Source organism: Cnephaeus nilssonii (genome assembly GCF_951640355.1).
Source record: "Cnephaeus nilssonii genome assembly, chromosome: 12".
NCBI classification, from domain to species: Eukaryota; Metazoa; Chordata; class Mammalia; order Chiroptera; family Vespertilionidae; genus Cnephaeus; species Cnephaeus nilssonii.
In genome coordinates, this window is record NC_137083.1 from 12,152,315 (window position 1) to 12,164,705 (window position 12,391).

The following is a 12,391-nucleotide window of genomic DNA, read 5'->3' on the forward strand; positions in this document are numbered from 1 at the left end:
AACGATATAAAGTGGTGGCGTGTAATCTGCAAACAACCCTGCAGTGAAGGCAACCATGAATGAAGAGTCCCTACACTCTTTTAATGGGTTACCCTTGGCAGCAATTTTTTGTTGTCAGTACAGCTAGTATCTTGAACGTTATTTTTAAATTTAAAGAATATTGTCATGCAAAGGTGAAATAATTTTTGTCTAAATAAAAGGGGCATTGCAAATACTGAAGAAGCCTCTAATAATTGGGGGAGGGAGGGAAGAAATGTGGGTGGGACGGAGGAAGCCATATCAGTATTCCATGTAAAAATCATGGACACAGCCGCACTGAAGTAAAAATTAAATAAAAGGGTAACCTGGAAAAAGATTATGATGAAACTTCAATAACTTAACAGAATAACATAATTAACAAATAAATGAATAACAAATCACTTATAAACATGATTTTATGCACCCATTTGTTCCATTGCACCAAACGCTAGTGAATCTGTGATAATTTTTTTTAAAGAGAGATTTTTCAAAAGGCAACTACTAGTTATAAGATACATTTTTTGCCTGGTGTATCTCTTTTCTCCTCATTTAATGTTTCAAGTATTTAATTTGCAGAAAAAAAAATCTGGTCACTCTTAAACTAACAATTGATGAACACAGACCACAACACTAATGCAATTATTTGACTTTAGTCATAAGAATATGAAGTCCTTAATCAGATATAAATTATGTATTCAACTCCATAGGGTGCAAACCGGAAATGGCATTATTTTTCATCCATCCTGCTCTGGCTGGGCCATGTTGGATCTCCTTTCCCTGCTGGGTAGAGATCCCTTAGTGATACTGTGGACAAACTCTATAACTTCTTTAGTCACTTCTTGATATTTGAAAACTCCATCAAGTCCAGTTAAAGACGCAACCTTGGATCTGAGGCACAGTTTCCCCTCCCCGTCGCAGGCCGGGCTGGTTGCTGGAAGCACCTGCAGAGGAAAAGGAGCATCTCTCTGCTCTCTCTTCCTCCCCTTCCTCACCTCAGAGGTAGGTGCTGAAAGAGAATATGGTAGAGCTCTGGAAAATAACCTCCTATCTTCTCCAGGGTGTTGGGATGGGCAAAGGAGAATGTGGGGGTGGGAATCAAAAGCAGCCCTTTCGTCCTCTCGATATAAAATTGCTGCTTCTGCACATGAGTTCTTGCGAAGCACAGCAGTGACCTTCACACTGACCTAAGAGACCTGGATGCTCCCTGACCTCTTCCCACCACCCCCATCTCATCTGTACTCCCCATGCCCATTTACTGCCAAAGAGGGGCTCAGGCCTGCCACCTTCTCAGCATCCACCTGACCCACAGAAAATGCAGACCCCACTTGCCATGCCAAGGGCAGAACTGCAGGCTGCCCCTCCACGGCCATACTGCTGCTCCTATGTGTCTCCAACTCTCTTTGTCCTGCTTAGGGGAGCAGGGGCCCATCAGTAAGACTACTTACTGCAATGTACATAGTATTTAGTACCTTTGCACCTCCAGGTGTGAGCATCAGAGAAAGTATCGTGAAACATCCTGCTACACAATAAATACTAGTAAATAGCCAGATTCACTCCTGGGACCCAGAGGATGGTACCGCCCACCATTGCGGTGGGACCCCCTCCCCACAACTCTTCTGTTTCCCATGATACCTTTCAATCCCCAGGCTGGCCTCAGCCCTCACCCTGGGACACAGGCACCCACTCCACTCATGCCCATTTTTCTCTGGGGTCCTCTACAACAGGCATCACCCTCTATCGGCTCACCCTCCACATTGGAGGCCCACCTCTACTCTGCCTCCCCCAGCCGCGTTAGCTTTTTGGCCTGGAGTTGGGCACCAGTTCTTTGCTTCTCTTAACCACACGGAGCATGTTTCCTCCTCCTATGGAAGCCCCTCCCTGGTGAAGGGACATCTGGGCATAGGTTAGGGGCATTCACAGCAAGGTAACATGTTCTCCAAAGAAATCTCCTCATAAACCCAAATCCCATCCTTTAATAGCCTCCAAGCAGGTGAGAGAATTGAGAACTAGGAGAACCACTTTCTTCCAAAAGTCTGCAAATAGCCCTGGCTGGGTAGCTCAGTTGGTTAGAGCATCGTCCTGATACGCCAGGGTTGCAAGTTTGATCCCCAGTCAGGGCACATACAAAAATCAACTAATGAATGCATAAATGGGTGGAACAACAAATTGACAACTCTCTCTCTCTCTCTCCCCCACTCTTTCAACTCAATAATTTTTATAAGTCTGCAAGTGGTGATCTTGCCTTAGGAATTTCACATCTATTGTATTTTGGAGTGTTAGTTAAAACTTCACTTTTGACACCCTTTGCAACAAAGATAAATCTCTCCTTTTAACGAATATTTATAGCTTCTAGAAATGACAATTTCTCTGAATCATTACACATCTAGGTTCATTTTGGGGAGGGGCAGTTTGGAGTTCTGGGGTTAAATTCTCCCGGGGGGTTTGTGATCCCATGAAGTTCAAGAACTACTGCAATAGAAGACATTTTATTTCTAGAATTATATTAAGTTAATATCTAATTCGTTTTATAAACAAATAGTCTGATTGGCCATAGTTCTTAAGAACATAATGCCAAAATAATCAGAATCACTCAAGTGGTTTAATCTGCCCCTCCTCCAGATACCGGCTTTCTGCAGCAGCATAAAATAGAAGTGAGCTGGTGATTATGCTCCTCTCCTCAATGTGCCTCCCCAGGCTCATTCCCCAAAATATTCTCGCTTCCAACACTTCCCTTCTCCAAGGACATTCCACCCAGATTGGTCCTGACCTAAAACTCGGGCAGCCTGAAAAGATGAGTGGACTGTCAGGGCTTTGTGGGAAAAACTGCGATGGCACATTATACATCAATGATTTTCATGGAAGGCAACTTCCATGTGATCTCAGACCCACATTTCATACATCATACGATGACAGTGACCTTGAGAAATACAAAAAGGGGGGAAAATATACTGACTCAGAGACCAATTTCTCAGTGAGAAAAATGAAAGGTCAGTGTTCACCTAAGTGTGACCAACAAAATGAAATGGGCAAGAAAAGTGAGCGCTTGGCCTCCAGTTGTGTGTGTGTGTGTGTGTGTGTGTGTGTGTGTGTGTGTGTGGACTTTTTTCCCTAGAGCTCTTCCTGCAGACATTATGTGACACTTCTCCTCTGGATCTTATCAAACTACATGTTATTCCTGTCACATTTCTGCACCTTTTTTCACTCCAATTCCTTCACCTGTAAGGCCCCTTTTCTGTCTAAATCTTTCAAAACCCAGTTCAAATGTGGATGCAGCTGCATGTAATAGAAAACCTAAATAACATTGTTTTAACATTGCCTCTGGTACGAGCCCTGACCAGGGATCAAACCCACAACCTAGGTAAGTGCCCTGAGGGGAAATCAAACCTGCAACCTCTTGGTGTACCGGACAACACTCCAAACTACCAAGTTACCCAGCCAGGGCTAACCAAGTAAAACTTTTCTCTCACATAAAAATGTCTAGGAGGAAGCAGTTCTGGGCTGGTATGGAAACTCCACAGTCATCAAGGATCCAGATTCCTACCATCTTTCCACTCCTCTGTCCTAAGCACATGGCTCCCACCAGGCCATCACAGCCCCTGCCAGGCAGCAAATACAAAGGAACAGGCAAAGGGGTGCTCTTTTCCCAAGGGCCCCTTACAGATCATCACCAACATCTTTCGTGTCATCGGCCATCCCAATCAGCAAGTGAAGCTGGGAAATGTAGTTTCTCCACTGGACACGGCGCCCCAGCCACTATTACAATGGCAAAAAAAAGTGGGGACATTGGATGGACAACTAGAAAACTAGATGGTCTGCCCAGCATCTATGAGCTCACTTCCTTGTTATATGAAATATATAACATTTTATTTTTCTTTCACTAGGCCAAGGTCAACACAATTGACATTTGGGGGTAATTCTTTGTTGTGGGTGGACAGCCTTGTGCCCAGAGGGTATGTAACAGCACCCATTGCCTCTACCCACTAGATGGCAATAGCAGCACCCCCAAATGTGACAACTAAAAATGTCTCCGGACTTTGCCACATGGTTCCTGGGGTGCAAAATCATTCCTGATTAGGAACCACTGCACTAGACTGTCCTTTGCATTCCCTCCCCAGCTTAATAAAAATAGGGACTGGTTTTGTTATAACTGTGTCTGTTTTAACATTTAATGCTGTCTTACCCATTTCTGTTCTGCTCATTTTTATACATGAGAACTGAGCTCAGAGAGAACTCTCTGAAGCCCTAGCCAGTTTGGCTCAGTGGGTAGAGTGTCTGCCTATGAACTGAAGGGTCCCAGGTTCGGTTCCTGTTAAGGGCACATGCCCGGGTTGTGGGCTTGATCCCCAGTAGGAGGTGTGTAGGAAGCAGCTCTAATCAATGGTTCTCTCTCATCATTGATGTTTCTATCTTTCTCTCTGAAATCAATAAAAGTATATTTTTTTTAAAAAAGGAAGAACTCTCTGAAGAAACGAACCTAACAAGTAGGCTCCACTGAGATCTGTCTGACTTCAAAGTCTGTGCTCTTCTCCTCCATCCGCTGCCCTGTCCTCCACCACACAGACACCTCCCATCCAGCCCTCAAACATGTGAAGCATTCGGGAAACATTTGTTGAATTGAGCTTTAAAAAGAAAACATGATGCCCTAGAGCGCAGGAATAAATCCTCACTGTTTTATGACACTGAGTACAGATTTTATAAAGAGGAAAAGAAGAGAGGGAGGGGAGGAGGAAGGAAAGAAAAAGACCATAGATGCCTGGACAGCTTTCATAAAGTGTTTATCTTAAGAGCAGGTAAAGGGGTGCCTACCTTATCAGTAATAAATAACTATCTATCAGTAATGACTATAAAGGGTAAAAATGTCACAGAATAAACACTGGACCATTTTTATCTTAGACTCTAAAGGAGCAATAGTGATCTCACCGCCCCGCCCATGACCAAAGTGCTATTGTTGATGATGAAATTCAGCTATCAGTTTCTGCTTCGATGGAGAACTGAACAGGTCAAGAGAGCCACTGAAATATGTGGTCATTGGCAAGTGGAGGCATCAGTAGATAAATTTTTGCAAGGGGAGGTCTCATCTTTCCATCTCTGGGTTATTTCCAGTCTCCTACAGATCTCATTCGTGAATTAGGACAAAGCAGTAAAGGAATTAAAATAAATCAGAATAAAATTCACTGACATGAACCGTAGGAATATTCGAGTATCTCAGCCTTTCCCTCCTCTCCCCCAGACGGAAGTCTGTTACCCACTGTTCTGTGGGAAATATAATCACTTTGCTTCTTAGAGTCAGGTTTGAATCAGGAAAATATTGTGTGACAAATGTGTGTTCCTCTTTATTACATCCAATGTTTATTTTAAATTACTATTTATTAAGTGACCCTGAGTTCCTGAGAGGCGTATTAGGTATTGCACATTTTTTCATTGTTGGTAGAAGTTTTAAAAATCGGAGAGATTTCACGTGCCTTTCTTATGTATTTTGTTGTGTTTTTTTTTTACTGTGGGAAAATAGACATAACATAAAATTTACCCTTTTAACCATCTTTAATGTACAATTTAGTGGCATTAAGTGCATTTCACTTCCCTTTCAACATAATCTATTTTCTAATTATACTCAGACTATTAATACCTACATAATACCATACCCAAAGCTTTAGCATTATTTTGCCTACCAAAAAAAAATTCCTATGACAACAATAAGATTGATGCTTTGTAAATTGAATTTATTGGGGTGACCCTAGTTTGCAAAACCGTACAGGTTTCAAGTGTCAACTCAATAAAACATCACCTGCGCACTGCATGGTGCGCCCACTGCCCAAAACAAAGTCTTTCCTCCCTTTGCCCACTCCTCCTACCCCCCCCCCCCACCCCTCTTTTCCTCTGGCTATCACCACTCCTTTGTTTGTCTACGTGCTATATACATAAGTTTTTTGCTTAATCCCTTCACCTTTTTTCACCCAGTCTCCCAACCCCTCTCCCCTCTGACAGCTGTCAGTCTGTTCCATGTATCCGTGCCTCAGTTTCTATTTTGTTCGTCGATTTAGTTTGTTCACTAGATTCCACATATGAGTGAGATCATATGGTATTTGTCTTTCTCTGACTGACTTGTTTCACTTAGCATAATACCCTCCAGGTCCAAGGTTGATGCTTTTTAGAGATGCCCTGATTCTGACAGAGTAATATGTTAGGTTGGGGTATCACATTTTCCACCAGAATGTTACATTTTCCCTGTATTCCCTTTAAGCTTATTTTGAATGGAGTAATTGTTGCTCATCTTTTTATCTCCTAAACTATGTTATCATCTCAGCTGGGGCCAGAGCCAATGGTTCTCTGTAAATATCTGAAATTGTCAGGTGTGAGGAGGTATTTATTTCATAACAGTAATGAAAATGAAGAGTTTGGATAGTTTAATTTTCCTGAGAAAAAAAAAGAATAGTCAAAAATCATTCATGAACTATTTTATAGCACTTTGAACTTCAGTGCTTTATCAAATTCTTCCTAATGGCCTATTTTTTTTTTCATCTATCATGAAGTTTTCCTTTCATAATATAACACTCGTGTAATACATTTATTCCTATGTGTAGCTTAGGAAATAGGAAGTATTGCCCATTATTCTCCTAAATATAGAAACTAACATATAAAAGTTAGAGTCAAATAGGAAAATCACAATTAGAATCAGGAGTGAAATTAAATTATAATGAGATTACTGTTGAATTAATACTCTTTGTAGAGGTAGAGAAATACTGTTTAATCCCGAAGAAAAATTATCTCAAAATTTATTTTACTTCTTGCAAGATTTCCCGGCATTAGTATATTGTGGTTAATAAAACATAAAAATATTGTGTATCTTTCTTAAAATATGCAACAATACTAATTAGCTATAGCAATGTACCTCTATAATTTTCAAACCACTTATAAAATAGCATGTAGCTTTTCCCTTATAATTTAAAACACTGAAATGTAACCAATATTGCAAAATTGTTTTTTACCACTAGAGGGCAGAAAATGCTCCACATTTGTACTTAACCAATTTTAAATCCTTTGACCATTCTTTGATCAAAACAATAACCACCACCACAAAAAGTCTCTGAGATCCTCTGGTTATATTCTATACAATATACTGTACACTTAAGACTCAGTTAACCACTTAAAAATGTTAAACTAACATGCAACCGCCTAAATTCAACAGTTTACAGAAGGCAAAAGTACACATCATTTTTGCAGCCTGAGTCTAGCTCTGAAGTAAGGGTAATTACCATCAAGGAATCAGTACATCCTCAGGAAAGGCAGAGTACTCAAACAGAACAAAACCCACTGTGACTGAGAACCAGTAATATTGTTTCTATGTTGAAGTATCTGCAGTGAAATGCAAAGGTTGTTTTTATTATAAAACTAAAATAGTCACTGAAGTTACAAAGCAATAGATTAAAATATTAACATCTGACTCTGTAATTTCCATGTGTATCTTCTTTTACCACAAACCAGCTGTAGATCTAACTGCGGCAAAGATGTTTTTAGTTTCCTCTTAATATATCTTTTTGACCTAATTAACGTGTGTTCCCCTACCAATTAAACCATTCGCCTTTCAGTAGCTAAAGCATTACTTTGTTTGATTAGAAACCACAACCTCTTCAGTTTTCACTCTCATTTATTAAAACACATCATGGTAAATTAAGCCATTTGGATTTCAGTCTGGATAGGTGACATTTTAACAACTGCCCTTCAACCTTCTCTCTCTCTGTCAATCTTGGCCATGTCCTACATCATAGGACAGCAAGAGGGCAAAGATGGCAGCCTGAGAGAGGAATGGAGGAGGCATGGAGCCAGGGGTTATACATCACTGAAGTCAGCGACTTCTCTGATGCATGAGCCTTTCACTTGCCAATCAAACCTTTACCAGGGTTATGTATGACCTTGCCCAAGACAATAAATCCTTTCTGAAGTCTTGGTTCTTAGCCTAAACAAACCCGCCTTCCCCACTTTTCACTCTAATACTAATAAACACAGCACAGTGGGACCGAAAAGCTGGGGGACTGGACCAGGTACCAGTGTCACTTCTTTTGGACTAATGAAGCAATGCACTTTTAAAATCAGGGCTAGCCATAGAAGAGAAAGGGTTCTGTATTATATTCCTACTAGAGGCCCAGTGCACGAATTCGTGCACGGGTGAGGTCCCTCTGGGTGGCCTGCAGGGATTGGGCCAAAACCCGAAGTCCAACGCCATCGGCCACTCCTGCTCATCCCGGCCCCACTGTGCCTGACACGGCTCGCGCCCAATCAGTCCCGATCAGGAGAGGCTCCCGCTGCCATAGCCGCACTCACCAGGCTCAAAACTGGCTCTCCAACATCCCCCAAGGGGTCCTGGATTGTGAGAGGGCGCAGGCCAGGCTGAGGGACCCCACCAGTGCACTGTCAGGCCAGGGAGGGACCGCGGGAGACTCCAGGGCGTATCTGGCCTATCTCGCTCAGTCCAGATAGGCCGGACCCCAGCAGCAAGCTAACCTACCGGTCGGAGCATCTGTCCCCTGGTAGTCAGTGCACGTCATAGGGAGTGGTTGAGCAGCCTTAGCATACCATTAGCATATTATGCTTTGATTGGTTGAACGGACGACCAGACGACCGGACACTTAGCATGCTAGGCTTTTATTATATAGGATTGGTGGAGTTGGCAAGTTTAAAAGAAACTGATAACAATTACAGCTGCCCTGTAATAGACCTAAGGTGAGCCAGGGACAGGTGTTTGAGCAAAGACTAGATGGTTACACATCAGGAATATCACTGATGACCTTTTTGCATGGACTGTGAAGCTGGACTCATTGACTTCACAAACCTTACCAGTCTGCATTTAAGATTAATTTTATGTTGAAAAGAAATCCATGCACAAAGTTTAAAAAGTCAAAAGAACTCTATGGGGCTTATAATTAGGGTGACTGCATCCAGTTTTCCAGGAACATTTCTGATTTATGCTTATTATCCCAGTATAATTTTAATAGTGCCCCCTTTCACCCTCATAAGTGTCCCAGTTGGATGAAAAACTACTGTCTCAAGTCCAACCTCATCCACCCCAGTTTCTATTCCCCCAACTACCCTGAATTCATTTAGGATTTTTCTATATGGCTTCAAATTTCTAAAACAAACAAAGAATGATTATACTACTTGTATCAGTTAAAAATTGTCTTTGAATTCAAAGGGAGAGGGAAGCATTGACTTAAGAGATGTTTCGATGGTGCATTGTTTGAAGACTTATTCATCTAAAAATGACTTTTCCTCTTTCACACTTTGTTGGGATTTCATGTCCATCCAAATTCTCAACAAAGTGGGTCTGAATAAGATGTAAGTGTATTTTGCAAAGTCAAAGGATAACTACTCAAAAAAAATTTTTTTTAAGTATAATTGATATGTTAAGAGAGAAGACAAAATGGGATCACATAAAATGCTCAACTAAAACCAGACAAGGAAAAAAGAGAGAGGAAGACAAAAGAAAAGAAAAAGGGAAAAAAAGACCATGAACAGAAAACAGTAAGAAATAAAATAGATATTACCCAAATATATCAAAAATCACTTTAAATGTCAATGGTCTAAATGCATAAATTAAAGGACACGGAATGTTATAAGGAATAAGAAAACCACACCCAAGTGTATTTTGTGTACAACAAACCTATTTGAAAGACATAATTATTTGAAAACTAAAGGGATGGAGAAAGATATGCCATGCTACCACTAATTGAAAGACAAAGTAGCCTTCAGAACAAGGAAAGTCATCAGTGGTTTCCAGAGGTTCAAGAGGAGAGGAGGGATGACTAGGTGGAGCACAGGGAATTTTCTGGGCTGTACACTCTTCTGTATGATGCTGTAATGTGAATACATGACATCATGTATTGTCAAAGTTCACAGCACTATACAACACAAAGAATGAGCCCTAATGTAAACTATGGACTTTAATTGATACTAATGTGCCAATGTTGGTTCATCAGTTGTAACAAATGCACCACTCTAATGCAAGGTGTTAATAGTAAGTGACACTATATGGGGCATGTATGTGAACCCAGTGCCTGTACACATGAGATCACGTTCTATTTCAGAGTACAGGTAGGAAAAAATGGTTTTCTAGAACCTGCTAGACTCCCTTCCCACAGCCCAACTGATCTGCCCTGGTTGCTAGGTACCTGTTTATTTAGGAATAGAACACTCTGTAGTGGTCAGTCATGGCACACAGGGCACTGGCACTCAGAGACAGAGCTGAGAGCCCAACCAGTCATGGAGGGTGCCAGAAGCCAATTCCAGCATGTCATAATTACAAGAGTTTCATTAAAAGGTTGATGAAACTTGGGGGCTCAACAAGGGCTGAGTCACATATGTAATCACCTGTTGGAACGGCTGGAAGGCACTTCCCACAAACCTGAATAGGATGATGGTTTGCTGCCAGACAGCTCAGGGCATCTTAATCTACATGTTATTGCCTCCTGCTGGCTAAACACCTGAACAGCCGTAGGCTATTCCCCAATCTGACAATGCTTCTGTACCCTACCCTTTGAAGTATATTATCTCCACCTTGCCTTAGGACAAATTGTGTTAATAAAAAGCAAGGGTCCTGAGACAAGGAGAAACCTTTAGCTCCTTTAGCTGAAGCTCCTCTGACCCCCAATGCCTTTCAAAATTATCTTTCGTCTCTGGACTCTTATTTAATCTACGCACAGCCTTTCTCCAGATTGCTGAACCCTTTGTAATGCTGGAACAAGAACACTGGCATTAATGGCGTGCCGAACTGGGGCTTCCTGAACCCTTGCAACACCGGCAGAGGGCCAACTGCCTGCCATGCATTCACCTTTCAGCTAGTCCTGGAGCACCTGTGCAGTGTTCTGCTGGTGATTCCTGAAAGCTCCAGACAGTCCCACGTCTCTATGCATTTCCCTGGAAGATCCTGGTATGTGCTGTGGTGGTGGTTTTGATAGTAAAGAGATTACATACTTTAAGAATTGTGAAGGTGCTAGGCAAAAGTGTTCTGACTTTGATGAAGTCTGTGAAAGGAACGGTGTAGTGAGCATAATGGACCAATGACACAAGCCAGTGACTGTCAGGCCATTTGGGGTGAAGATTTGCATCCTGTATGAGAAGATGGCAGAACACATGAGCAAGAAATTAGAGAGAAGCACTTCTATAGAAAGGAGACAACCTTCCGTGCAAAAAAAAAAAAAAAAAAAAAACCTCAAGGAAACTGGAACACAGCCATATCGACTGAAAATTCATTGAGTTAAGCCAGTGGTCGGCAAACTGCGGCTCGCGAGCCACATGCGGCTCTTTGGCCCCTTGAGTGTGGCTCTTCCACAAAATACCACGGCCTGGGCAAGTCTATTTTGAAGAAGTGACATTAGAAGAAGTTTAAGTTTAAAAAATTTGGCTCTCAAAAGAAATTTCAATCGTTGTACTGTTGATATTTGGCTCTGTTGACTAATGAGTTTGCCGACCACTGAGTTAAGGAAAGAAAATGATTCCAACAGGCAAATGCTGCACAAGGTTGAGTCCAAGCCCCAGCCTTTCCCAGATGGTCCTTTTTCTCCACAGAGGACCGAACGTGTCAGGGGATCCCTGGGATCATGAGCCCTCCCTCCCCCCAGGAAGGAGGAGGGTTATGCAATAAAAGCTCAAGAATCCAGGGTCATCTGCAGGTTTAACTCAGTTTCCACAACAGCTGGGTCTTGAACAACCAAAACCACAGTAGGACATCTGCATTGTTTTCCCTTTCAGATAAGTTTGATTGACCTCTTCTTAGTTTAGATACTGTTATTTAATTGATGCTACAAGTCCTCTTATTGAACTAGATATAGCATTATAATTTTAAGTATTTTAAAATAAAGATTCATTTTTAAAATCCTATTGTGAAATGTCATGTATAATAAGGTAATAATTTATAAGAGAAACTTGGACATGAAAGTTCATGTATCGCCTATGGTTGCCTCCCACCTGCTCTAAATCTGGGACCCTTACCAGTTAGACTCCCGGTGGTAGAGCAGCAGGTAGGAAAGCACATATTCTGGAATCTAAGAGCTTTGAGAAACGGGGGTTATTTATTTTGGAAATCTTTGGAACTCTTGCATCATCACTTTTTTTCTGTTCTACTGAATCATTCCCATTAGCAAACATTCTGCAATACCTCCCATTTTTAAAAAAAGTCCTCCCTTGTCCCCACATTAACGCCAGTTTCAGCCTGATTTCTCTGCTTCCATTCACAGAAAAATTCAAGAGTTGACTGTACTCACTATCTCTACTTCCCCTCCTTCCTTTTTCATTCCAATCATTGTTAGGGTTAGGGTTGGGGTGGAGTATGGAAAGCTGGGTACTTGAAATCGGCTGAGCTGACAGGGTATTTGATAGGCGA